Below are 12055 nucleotides of genomic sequence, written 5' to 3' on the forward strand. Positions count from 1 at the left end.
CACGACCCTGAGATTAAGAGTCTCATGCTCTACCGACTGAGCTAGCCAGGCTCCCACTTCAAGATGGTATGCAGACTAATCATTTTTTATGAAGGAAATCCATTCCTGGACAATTTTTGGGAGTTATTGCAGGTCTAATGCAAGATTAATCTCCATATTATGAGAGTCAATGCAATATTCAGGCAAAAATTACTCGTTTTCGCCCAACGTGGGGCTCGAACCCACGACCCTGAGATTAAGAGTCTCATGCTCTACCGACTGAGCTAGCCAGGCTCCCTCCTTAAGACAGTATGCAGACCAATCCCTTTTTGTGAAAAAAATCAAATCCTGGATATTCCTCTACTCTTGTTTTGCAAGGAAAGCCAGATTTATACATCCTTCAGAGGACAGAGTGTCAAAAAAAAATAAGAGAAAATGAAAATGGAAGTTGTGAGAACTTCATTTTGAGATTGCATAAGAATTCAAATTCCTCTCACATGCTAAAGAATATCTGAACCCTTTTGATTAAACCACTTTAGTTGCTATAATGAGACCATATTTGAAAGCCATCTGTGATTTTTCTGTTCTTACTCTGCAATGACCATGGGCAATGACAAGTTAAAAATAAAATGTATGCAAATTTTATAATGGAGAATGCGGGCATCGATCCCGCTACCTCTCGCATGCTAAGCGAGCGCTCTACCATTTGAGCTAATTCCCCTGTGTGTTTAATCTGCATAACATGAAAAAAGTAACCTCACTGCCTTCCACACTTTATTTGAAGTCCAATTGCCCATAACAGTGTTCAGTTCACTCCTAACTTATGCCTTACCTCCACTTATGGGATGTTTTACAGTTCAGGTTGGCCTGTTTACTACTCGAATATGAGTGATATTGTGGTGTGTTCATCTAGACTCATAACCTACCTAATCTTGAAGTTAAATTTCCCACCAATGAGAAACCAAGGGAGATACCATTTTTGATAGTTATTGCATGTCTAATGCAAGAATAATCACCAGATTATGAGAGTCCAGCAAAAATTACTCATTTTCGCCCAACGTGGAGCTCGAACCCACGACCCTGAGATTAAAAGTCTCATGCTCTACCGACTGAGTTAGCCGGGCTGCCACTTCAAGATGGTATGCAGACTAATCATTTTTTATGAAGGAAATCCAGTCCTGGACAATTTTTTGGGAGTTATTGCATGTCTAATGCAAGAATAATCACCAGATTATGAGAGTCCAGCAAAAATTACTCGTTTTCGCCCAACGTGGGGCTCGAACCCACGACCCTGAGATTAAGAGTCTCATGCTCTACCGACTGAGCTAGCCGGGCTCCCTCCTTAAGACAGTATGCAGACCAATCCCTTTTTGTGAAAAAAATCAAATCCTGGATATTCCTCTACTCTTGTTTTGAAAGGAAAGCCAGATTTATACATCCTTCAGAGGACAGAGTGTCAAAAAAAATAAGAGAAAATGAAAACGGAAGTTGTGAGAACTTCATTTTGAGATTGCATAAGAATTCAAATTCCTCTCACATGCTAAAGAATACCTGAACCCTTTTTATTAAACCACTTTAGTTGTTATAATGAGACCATATTTTAAAGCCATCTGTGATTTTTCTGTTCTTACTCTGCAATGACCATGGGCAATGACAAGTTAAAAATAAAATGTATGCAAATTTTATAATGGAGAATGCGGGCATCGATCCCGCTACCTCTCGCATGCTAAGCGAGCGCTCTACCATTTGAGCTAATTCCCCTGTGTGTTTAATCTGCATAACATGAAAAAAGTAACCTCACTGCCTTCCACACTTTATTTGCAGTCCAATTGCCCATAACAGTGTTCAGTTCACTCCTAACTTATGCCTTACCTCCACTTATGGGATGTTTTACAGTTCAGGTTGGCCTGTTTACTACTCGAATATGAGTGATATTGTGGTGTGTTCATCTAGACTCATACCCTACCTAATCTTGAAGTTAAATTTCCCACCAATGAGAAACCAAGGGAGATACCATTTTTGATAGTTATTGCATGTCTAATGCAAGAATAATCACCAGATTATGAGAGTCCAGCAAAAATTACTCATTTTCGCCCGAAGTGGGGCTCGAACCCACGACCCTGAGATTAAGAGTCTCATGCTCTACCGACTGAGCTAGCCAGGCTCCCACTTCAAGATGGTATGCAGACTAATCATTTTTTATGAAGGAAATCCATTCCTGGACAATTTTTGGGAGTTATTGCAGGTCTAATGCAAGATTAATCTCCATATTATGAGAGTCAATGCAATATTCAGGCAAAAATTACTCGTTTTCGCCCAACGTGGGGCTCGAACCCACGACCCTGAGATTAAGAGTCTCATGCTCTACCGACTGAGCTAGCCAGGCTCCCTCCTTAAGACAGTATGCAGACCAATCCCTTTTTGTGAAAAAAATCAAATCCTGGATATTCCTCTACTCTTGTTTTGCAAGGAAAGCCAGATTTATACATCCTTCAGAGGACAGAGTGTCAAAAAAAAATAAGAGAAAATGAAAATGGAAGTTGTGAGAACTTCATTTTGAGATTGCATAAGAATTCAAATTCCTCTCACATGCTAAAGAATATCTGAACCCTTTTGATTAAACCACTTTAGTTGCTATAATGAGACCATATTTGAAAGCCATCTGTGATTTTTCTGTTCTTACTCTGCAATGACCATGGGCAATGACAAGTTAAAAATAAAATGTATGCAAATTTTATAATGGAGAATGCGGGCATCGATCCCGCTACCTCTCGCATGCTAAGCGAGCGCTCTACCATTTGAGCTAATTCCCCTGTGTGTTTAATCTGCATAACATGAAAAAAGTAACCTCACTGCCTTCCACACTTTATTTGAAGTCCAATTGCCCATAACAGTGTTCAGTTCACTCCTAACTTATGCCTTACCTCCACTTATGGGATGTTTTACAGTTCAGGTTGGCCTGTTTACTACTCGAATATGAGTGATATTGTGGTGTGTTCATCTAGACTCATAACCTACCTAATCTTGAAGTTAAATTTCCCACCAATGAGAAACCAAGGGAGATACCATTTTTGATAGTTATTGCATGTCTAATGCAAGAATAATCACCAGATTATGAGAGTCCAGCAAAAATTACTCATTTTCGCCCAACGTGGAGCTCGAACCCACGACCCTGAGATTAAAAGTCTCATGCTCTACCGACTGAGTTAGCCGGGCTGCCACTTCAAGATGGTATGCAGACTAATCATTTTTTATGAAGGAAATCCAGTCCTGGACAATTTTTTGGGAGTTATTGCATGTCTAATGCAAGAATAATCACCAGATTATGAGAGTCCAGCAAAAATTACTCATTTTCGCCCAACGTGGGGCTCGAACCCACGACCCTGAGATTAAGAGTCTCATGCTCTACCGACTGAGCTAGCCCGGCTCCCTCCTTAAGACAGTATGCAGACCAATCCCTTTTTGTGAAAAAAATCAAATCCTGGATATTCCTCTACTCTTGTTTTGCAAGGAAAGCCAGATTTATACATCCTTCAGAGGACAGAGTGTCAAAAAAAATAAGAGAAAATGAAAACGGAAGTTGTGAGAACTTCATTTTGAGATTGCATAAGAATTCAAATTCCTCTCACATGCTAAAGAATACCTGAACCCTTTTTATTAAACCACTTTAGTTGTTATAATGAGACCATATTTGAAAGCCATCTGTGATTTTTCTGTTCTTACTCTGCAATGACCATGGGCAATGACAAGTTAAAAATAAAATGTATGCAAATTTTATAATGGAGAATGCGGGCATCGATCCCGCTACATCTCGCATGCTAAGCGAGCGCTCTACCATTTGAGCTAATTCCCCTGTGTGTTTAATTTGCATAACATGAAAAAAGTAACCTCACTGCCTTCCACACTTTATTTGCAGTCCAATTGCCCATAACAGTGTTCAGTTCACTCCTAACTTATGCCTTACCTCCACTTATGGGATGTTTTACAGTTCAGGTTGGCCTGTTTACTACTCGAATATGAGTGATATTGTGGTGTGTTCATCTAGACTCATACCCTACCTAATCTTGAAGTTAAATTTCCCACCAATGAGAAACCAAGGGAGATACCATTTTTGATAGTTATTGCATGTCTAATGCAAGAATAATCACCAGATTATGAGAGTCCAGCAAAAATTACTCATTTTCGCCCAACGTGGAGCTCGAACCCACGACCCTGAGATTAAAAGTCTCATGCTCTACCGACTGAGCTAGCCGGGCTGCCACTTCAAGATGGTATGCAGACTAATCATTTTTATGAAGGAAATCCAGTCCTGGACAATTTTTGGGAGTTATTGCAGGTCTAATGCAAGATTAATCTCCATATTATGAGAGTCAATGCAATATTCAGGCAAAAATTACTCGTTTTTGCCCAACGTGGGGCTCGAACCCACGACCCTGAGATTAAGAGTCTCATGCTCTACCGACTGAGCTAGCCGGGCTCCCTCCTTAAGACAGTATGCAGACCAATCCCTTTTTGTGAAAAAAATCAAATCCTGGATATTCCTCTACTCTTGTTTTGCAAGGAAAGCCAGATTTATACATCCTTCAGAGGACAGAGTGTCAAAAAAAATAAGAGAAAATGAAAACGGAAGTTGTGAGAACTTCATTTTGAGATTGCATAAGAATTCAAATTCCTCTCACATGCTAAAGAATACCTGAACCCTTTTTATTAAACCACTTTAGTTGTTATAATGAGACCATATTTTAAAGCCATCTGTGATTTTTCTGTTCTTACTCTGCAATGACCATGGGCAATGACAAGTTAAAAATAAAATGTATGCAAATTTTATAATGGAGAATGCGGGCATCGATCCCGCTACCTCTCGCATGCTAAGCGAGCGCTCTACCATTTGAGCTAATTCCCCTGTGTGTTTAATCTGCATAACATGAAAAAAGTAACCTTACTGAGTTCCACACTTTATTTGCAGTCCAATTGCCCATAACAGTGTTCAGTTCACTCCTAACTTATGCCTTACCTCCACTTATGGGATGTTTTACAGTTCAGGTTGGCCTGTTTACTACTCGAATATGAGTGATATTGTGGTGTGTTCATCTAGACTCATACCCTACCTAATCTTGAAGTTAAATTTCCCACCAATGAGAAACCAAGGGAGATACCATTTTTGATAGTTATTGCATGTCTAATGCAAGAATAATCACCAGAATATGAGAGTCCAGCAAAAATTTCTCATTTTCGCCCGACGTGGGGCTCAAACCCACGACCCTGAGATTACGAGTCTCATGCTCTAACGACTGAGCTAGCCAGGCTCCCACTTCAAGATGGTATGCAGACTAATCATTTTTTATGAAGGAAATCCAGTCCTGGACAATTTTTGGGAGTTATTGCAGGTCTAATGCAAGATTAATCTCCATATTATGAGAGTCAATGCAATATTCAGGCAAAAATTACTCGTTTTCGCCCAACGTGGGGCTCGAACCCACGACCCTGAGATTAAGAGTCTCATGCTCTACCGACTGAGCTAGCCGGGCTCCCTCCTTAAGACAGTATGCAGACCAATCCCTTTTTGTGAAAAAAATCAAATCCTGGATATTCCTCTACTCTTGTTTTGCAAGGAAAGCCAGATTTATACATCCTTCAGAGGACAGAGTGTCAAAAAAAATAAGAGAAAATGAAAATGGAAGTTGTGAGAACTTCATTTTGAGATTGCATAAGAATTCAAATTCCTCTCACATGCTAAAGAATATCTGAACCCTTTTGATTAAACCACTTTAGTTGTTATAATGAGACCATATTTGAAAGCCATCTGTGATTTTTCTGTTCTTACTCTGCAATGACCATGGGCAATGACAAGTTAAAAATAAAATGTATGCAAATTTTATAATGGAGAATGCGGGTATCGATCCCGCTACCTCTCGCATGCTAAGCGAGCGCTCTACCATTTGAGCTAATTCCCCTGTGTGTTTAATCTGCATAACATGAAAAAAGTAACCTCACTGCCTTCCACACTTTATTTGAAGTCCAATTGCCCATAACAGAGTTCAGTTCACTCCTAACTTATGCCTTACCTCCACTTATGGGATGTTTTACAGTTCAGGTTGGCCTGTTTACTACTCGAATATGAGTGATATTGTGGTGTGTTCATCTAGACTCATACCCTACCTAATCTTGAAGTTAAATTTCCCACCAATGAGAAACCAAGGGAGATACCATTTTTGATAGTTATTGCATGTCTAATGCAAGAATAATCACCAGATTATGAGAGTCCAGCAAAAATTACTCATTTTCGCCCAACGTGGAGCTCGAACCCACGACCCTGAGATTAAAAGTCTCATGCTCTACCGACTGAGCTAGCCGGGCTGCCACTTCAAGATGGTATGCAGACTAATCATTTTTATGAAGGAAATCCAGTCCTGGACAATTTTTGGGAGTTATTGCAGGTCTAATGCAAGATTAATCTCCATATTATGAGAGTCAATGCAATATTCAGGCAAAAATTACTCGTTTTCGCCCAACGTGGGGCTCAAACCCACGACCCTGAGATTAAGAGTCTCATGCTCTACCGACTGAGCTAGCCGGGCTCCCTCCTTAAGACAGTATGCAGACCAATCCCTTTTTGTGAAAAAAATCAAATCCTGGATATTCCTCTACTCTTGTTTTGCAAGGAAAGCCAGATTTATACATCCTTCAGAGGACAGAGTGTCAAAAAAAATAAGAGAAAATGAAAACGGAAGTTGTGAGAACTTCATTTTGAGATTGCATAAGAATTCAAATTCCTCTCACATGCTAAAGAATACCTGAACCCTTTTTATTAAACCACTTTAGTTGTTATAATGAGACCATATTTGAAAGCCATCTGTGATTTTTCTGTTCTTACTCTGCAATGACCTTGGCAATGACAAGTTAAAAATAAAATGTATGCAAATTTTATAATGGAGAATGCGGGCATCGAGCCCGCTACCTCGCGCATGATAAGCGAGCGCTTTACTATTTGAGCTAATTCCCCTGTGTGTTTAATCTGCATAACATGAAAAAAGTAACCTTACTGCGTTCCACACTTTATTTGAAGTCCAATTGCCCATAACAGTGTTCAGTTCACTCCTAACTTATGCCTTACCTCCACTTATGGGATGTTTTACAGTTCAGGTTGGCCTGTTTACTACTCGAATATGAGTGATATTGCGCTGTGTTCATCTAGACTCATACCCTAGCTAATCTTGAAGTTAAATTTCCCACCAATGAGAAACCAAGGGAGATACCATTTCTGATAGTTATTGCATGTCTAATGCAAGAATATTCACCAGATTATGAGAGTCAATGCAATAATCCAGCAAAAATTACTCATTTTCGCCCAACGTGGGGCTCGAACCCACGACCCTGAGATTAAGAGTCTCATGCTCTACCGACTGAGCTAGCCGGGCTCCCTCCTTAAGACAGTATGCAGATCAATCCCTTTTTGTGAAAAAAATCAAATCCTGGATATTCCTCTACTCTTGTTTTGCAAGGAAAGCCAGATTTATACATCCTTCAGAGGACAGAGTGTCCAAAAATATAAGAGAAAATGAAAATGGAAGTTGTGAGAACTTCATTTTGAGATTGCATAAGAATTCAAATTCCTCTCACATGCTAAAGAATACCTGAACCCTTTTGATTAAACCACTTTAGTTGTTATAATGAGACCATATTTGAAAGCCATCTGTGATTTTTCTGTTCTTACTCTGCAATGACCTTGGCAATGACAAGTTAAAAATAAAATGTATGCAAATTTTATAATGGAGAATGCGGGCATCAAGCCCGCTACCTCTTGCATGCTAAGCGAGCTCTTTACTATTTGAGCTAATTCCCCTGTGTGTTTAATCTGCATAACATGAAAAAAGTAACCTTACTGAGTTCCACACTTTATTTGAAGTCCGAGTGCCCATAACAGTGTTCAGTTCACTCCTAACTTATGCCTTACCTCCACTTATGGGATGTTTTACAGTTCAGGTTGGGCTGTTTACTACTCGAATATGAGTGATATTGCGCTGTGTTCATCTAGACTCATACCCTAGCTAATCTTGAAGTTAAATTTCCCACCAATGAGAAACCAAGGGAGATACCATTTCTGATAGTTATTGCATGTCTAATGCAAGAATATTCACCAGATTATGAGAGTCAATGCAATAATCCAGCAAAAATTACTCATTTTTGCCCAACGTGGGGCTCGAACCCACAACCCTGAGATTAAGAGTCTCATGCTCTACTGACTGAGCTAGCCGGGCTCCCACTTCAAGATGGTATGCAGACTAATCATTTTTTATGAAGGAAATCCATTCCTGGACAATTTTTGGGAGTTATTGCAGGTCTAATGCAAGATTAATCTCCATATTATGAGAGTCAATGCAATATTTAGGAAAAAATTACTCGTTTTCGCCCAACGTGGGGCTCGAACCCACGACCCTGAGATTAAGAGTCTCATGCTCTACCGACTGAGCTAGCCGGGCTCCCTCCTTAAGCCAGTATGCAGACCAATCCCTTTTTGTGAAAAAAATCAAATCCTGGATATTCCTCTACTCTTGTTTTGCAAGGAAAGCCAGATTTTTACATCCTTCAGAGGACAGAGTGTCAAAAAAAATAAGAGAAAATGAAAATGGAAGTTGTGAGAACTTCATTTTGAGATTGCATAAGAATTCAAATTCCTCTCACATGCTAAAGAATACCTGAACCCTTTTGATTAAACCACTTTAGTTGTTATAATGAGACCATATTTGAAAGCCATCTGTGATTTTTCTGTTCTTACTCTGCAATGACCATGGGCAATGACAAGTTAAAAATAAAATGTATGCAAATTTTATAAAGGAGAATGCGGGCATCGATCCCACTACCTCTCGCATGCTAAGCGAGCGCTCTACCATTTGAGCTAATTCCCCTGTGTCTTTAATCTGCATAACATGAAAAAAGTAACCTCACTGCCTTCCACACTTTATTTGAAGTCCAATTGCCCATAACAGTGTTCAGTTCACTCCTAACTTATGCCTTACCTCCACTTATGGGATGTTTTACAGTTCAGGTTGGCCTGTTTACTACTCGAATATGAGTGATATTGTGGTGTGTTCATCTAGACTCATACCCTACCTAATCTTGAAGTTAAATTTCCCACCAATGAGAAACCAAGGGAGATACCATTTTTGATAGTTATTGCATGTCTAATGCAAGAATAATCACCAGATTATGAGAGTCCAGCAAAAATTACTCATTTTCGCCCAACGTGGAGCTCGAACCCACGACCCTGAGATTAAAAGTCTCATGCTCTACCTACTGAGCTAGCCGGGCTCCCACTTCAAGATGGTATGCAGACTAATCATTTTTTATGAAGGAAATCCAGTCCTGGACAATTTTTGGGAGTTATTGCAGGTCTAATGCAAGATTAATCTCCATATTATGAGAGTCAATGCAATATTCAGGCAAAAATTACTCGTTTTCGCCCAACGTGGGGCTCGAACCCAAGACCCTGAGATTAAGAGTCTCATGCTCTACCGACTGAGCTAGCCGGGCTCCCTCCTTAAGACAGTATGCAGACCAATCCCTTTTTGTGAAAAAAATCAAATCCTGGATATTCCTCTACTCTTGTTTTGCAAGGAAAGCCAGATTTATACATCCTTCAGAGGACAGAGTGTCAAAAAAAGTAAGAGAAAATGAAAATGGAAGTTGTGAGAACTTCATTTTGAGATTTATTTATTTATTTATTTATTTTTGATATTTGTAAAGCGCATCGTTTACCCGTAGGCGTCTTGGAGATTGCATAAGAATTCAAATTCCGTCTTGGAGATTGCATAAGAATTCAAATTCCTCTCACATGCTAAAGAATACCTGAACCCTTTTGATTAAACCACTTTAGTTGTTATAATGAGACCATATTTGAAAGCCATCTGTGATTTTTCTGTTCTTACTCTGCAATGACCATGGGCAATGACAAGTTAAAAATAAAATGTATGCAAATTTTATAATGGAGAATGCGGGCATCGATCCCGCTACCTCTCGCATGCTAAGCGAGCGCTCTACCATTTGAGCTAATTCCCCTGTGTGTTTAATCTGCATAACATGAAAAAAGTAACCTCACTGCCTTCCACACTTTATTTGCAGTCCAATTGCCCATAACAGTGTTCAGTTCACTCCTAACTTATGCCTTACCTCCACTTATGGGATGTTTTACAGTTCAGGTTGGCCTGTTTACTACTCGAATATGAGTGGTATTGTGGTGTGTTCATCTAGACTCATACCCTACCTAATCTTGAAGTTAAATTTCCCACCAATGAGAAACCAAGGGAGATACCATTTTTGATAATTATTGCATATCTAATGCAAGAATAATCACCAGAATATGAGAGTCCAGCAAAAATTTCTCATTTTCGCCCGACGTGGGGCTCGAACCCACGACCCTGAGATTACGAGTCTCATGCTCTACCGACTGAGCTAGCCAGGCTCCCACTTCAAGATGGTATGCAGACTAATCATTTTTTATGAAGGAAATCCATTCCTGGACAATTTTTGGGAGTTATTGCAGGTCTAATGCAAGATTAATCTCCATATTATGAGAGTCAATGCAATATTCAGGCAAAAATTACTCGTTTTCGCCCAACGTGGGGCTCGAACCCACGACCCTGAGATTAAGAGTCTCATGCTCTACCGACTGAGCTAGCCGGGCTCCCTCCTTAAGACAGTATGCAGACCAATCCCTTTTTGTGAAAAAAATCAAATCCTGGATATTCCTCTACTCTTGTTTTGCAAGGAAAGCCAGATTTATACATCCTTCAGAGGACAGAGTGTCAAAAAAAATAAGAGAAAATGAAAATGGAAGTTGTGAGAACTTCATTTTGAGATTGCATAAGAATTCAAATTCCTCTCACATGCTAAAGAATATCTGAACCCTTTTGATTAAACCACTTTAGTTGTTATAATGAGACCATATTTGAAAGCCATCTGTGATTTTTCTGTTCTTACTCTGCAATGACCATGGGCAATGACAAGTTAAAAATAAAATGTATGCAAATTTTATAATGGAGAATGCGGGCATCGATCCCGCTACCTCTCGCATGCTAAGCGAGCGCTCTACCATTTGAGCTAATTCCCCTGTGTGTTTAATCTGCATAACATGAAAAAAGTAACCTCACTGCCTTCCACACTTTATTTGAAGTCCAATTGCCCATAACAGAGTTCAGTTCACTCCTAACTTATGCCTTACCTCCACTTATGGGATGTTTTACAGTTCAGGTTGGCCTGTTTACTACTCGAATATGAGTGATATTGTGGTGTGTTCATCTAGACTCATACCCTACCTAATCTTGAAGTTAAATTTCCCACCAATGAGAAACCAAGGGAGATACCATTTTTGATAGTTATTGCATGTCTAATGCAAGAATAATCACCAGATTATGAGAGTCCAGCAAAAATTACTCATTTTCGCCCAACGTGGAGCTCGAACCCACGACCCTGAGATTAAAAGTCTCATGCTCTACCGACTGAGCTAGCCGGGCTGCCACTTCAAGATGGTATGCAGACTAATCATTTTTATGAAGGAAATCCAGTCCTGGACAATTTTGGGGAGTTATTGCAGGTCTAATGCAAGATTAATCTCCATATTATGAGAGTCAATGCAATATTCAGGCAAAAATTACTCGTTTACGCCCAACGTGAGGCTCGAACCCACGACCCTGAGATTAAGAGTCTCATGCTCTACCGACTGAGCTAGCCGGGCTCCCTCCTTAAGACAGTATGCAGACCAATCCCTTTTTGTGAAAAAAATCAAATCCTGGATATTCCTCTACTCTTGTTTTGCAAGGAAAGCCAGATTTATACATCCTTCAGAGGACAGAGTGTCAAAAAAAATAAGAGAAAATGAAAACGGAAGTTGTGAGAACTTCATTTTGAGATTGCATAAGAATTCAAATTCCTCTCACATGCTAAAGAATACCTGAACCCTTTTTATTAAACCACTTTAGTTGTTATAATGAGACCATATTTTAAAGCCATCTGTGATTTTTCTGTTCTTACTCTGCAATGACCATGGGCAATGACAAGTTAAAAATAAAATGTATGCAAA

General features: G+C 39.6%; 10 non-coding genes across 10 annotated transcripts; all 10 read right to left on the minus strand.

Moving 5' to 3' along the window:
• Positions 1 to 627: 627 nt before the first annotated feature.
• Positions 628 to 700, minus strand: TRNAA-AGC (transfer RNA alanine (anticodon AGC)). Its single transcript has one exon. It is a non-coding gene; the product is annotated as a tRNA-Ala (tRNA).
• A 967-nt stretch (positions 701 to 1667) lies between these two features.
• Positions 1668 to 1740, minus strand: TRNAA-AGC (transfer RNA alanine (anticodon AGC)). Its single transcript has one exon. It is a non-coding gene; the product is annotated as a tRNA-Ala (tRNA).
• A 979-nt stretch (positions 1741 to 2719) lies between these two features.
• TRNAA-AGC (transfer RNA alanine (anticodon AGC)) lies at positions 2720 to 2792 on the minus strand. Its single transcript has one exon. It is a non-coding gene; the product is annotated as a tRNA-Ala (tRNA).
• A 1591-nt stretch (positions 2793 to 4383) lies between these two features.
• TRNAK-CUU (transfer RNA lysine (anticodon CUU)) lies at positions 4384 to 4456 on the minus strand. Its single transcript has one exon. It is a non-coding gene; the product is annotated as a tRNA-Lys (tRNA).
• Positions 4457 to 4809: 353 nt separating this feature from the next.
• On the minus strand, positions 4810 to 4882 carry TRNAA-AGC (transfer RNA alanine (anticodon AGC)). Its single transcript has one exon. It is a non-coding gene; the product is annotated as a tRNA-Ala (tRNA).
• A 330-nt stretch (positions 4883 to 5212) lies between these two features.
• On the minus strand, positions 5213 to 5285 carry TRNAT-CGU (transfer RNA threonine (anticodon CGU)). Its single transcript has one exon. It is a non-coding gene; the product is annotated as a tRNA-Thr (tRNA).
• Positions 5286 to 5860: 575 nt separating this feature from the next.
• Positions 5861 to 5933, minus strand: TRNAA-AGC (transfer RNA alanine (anticodon AGC)). Its single transcript has one exon. It is a non-coding gene; the product is annotated as a tRNA-Ala (tRNA).
• Positions 5934 to 9962: 4029 nt separating this feature from the next.
• TRNAA-AGC (transfer RNA alanine (anticodon AGC)) lies at positions 9963 to 10035 on the minus strand. Its single transcript has one exon. It is a non-coding gene; the product is annotated as a tRNA-Ala (tRNA).
• A 330-nt stretch (positions 10036 to 10365) lies between these two features.
• On the minus strand, positions 10366 to 10438 carry TRNAT-CGU (transfer RNA threonine (anticodon CGU)). The gene has a single exon. It is a non-coding gene; the product is annotated as a tRNA-Thr (tRNA).
• A 575-nt stretch (positions 10439 to 11013) lies between these two features.
• Positions 11014 to 11086, minus strand: TRNAA-AGC (transfer RNA alanine (anticodon AGC)). Its single transcript has one exon. It is a non-coding gene; the product is annotated as a tRNA-Ala (tRNA).
• Positions 11087 to 12055: the final 969 nt, after the last annotated feature.

Source organism: Lissotriton vulgaris, chromosome 1_1, assembly GCF_964263255.1.
Source record: "Lissotriton vulgaris chromosome 1_1, aLisVul1.2, whole genome shotgun sequence".
Lineage (NCBI taxonomy): Eukaryota > Metazoa > Chordata > Amphibia > Caudata > Salamandridae > Lissotriton > Lissotriton vulgaris.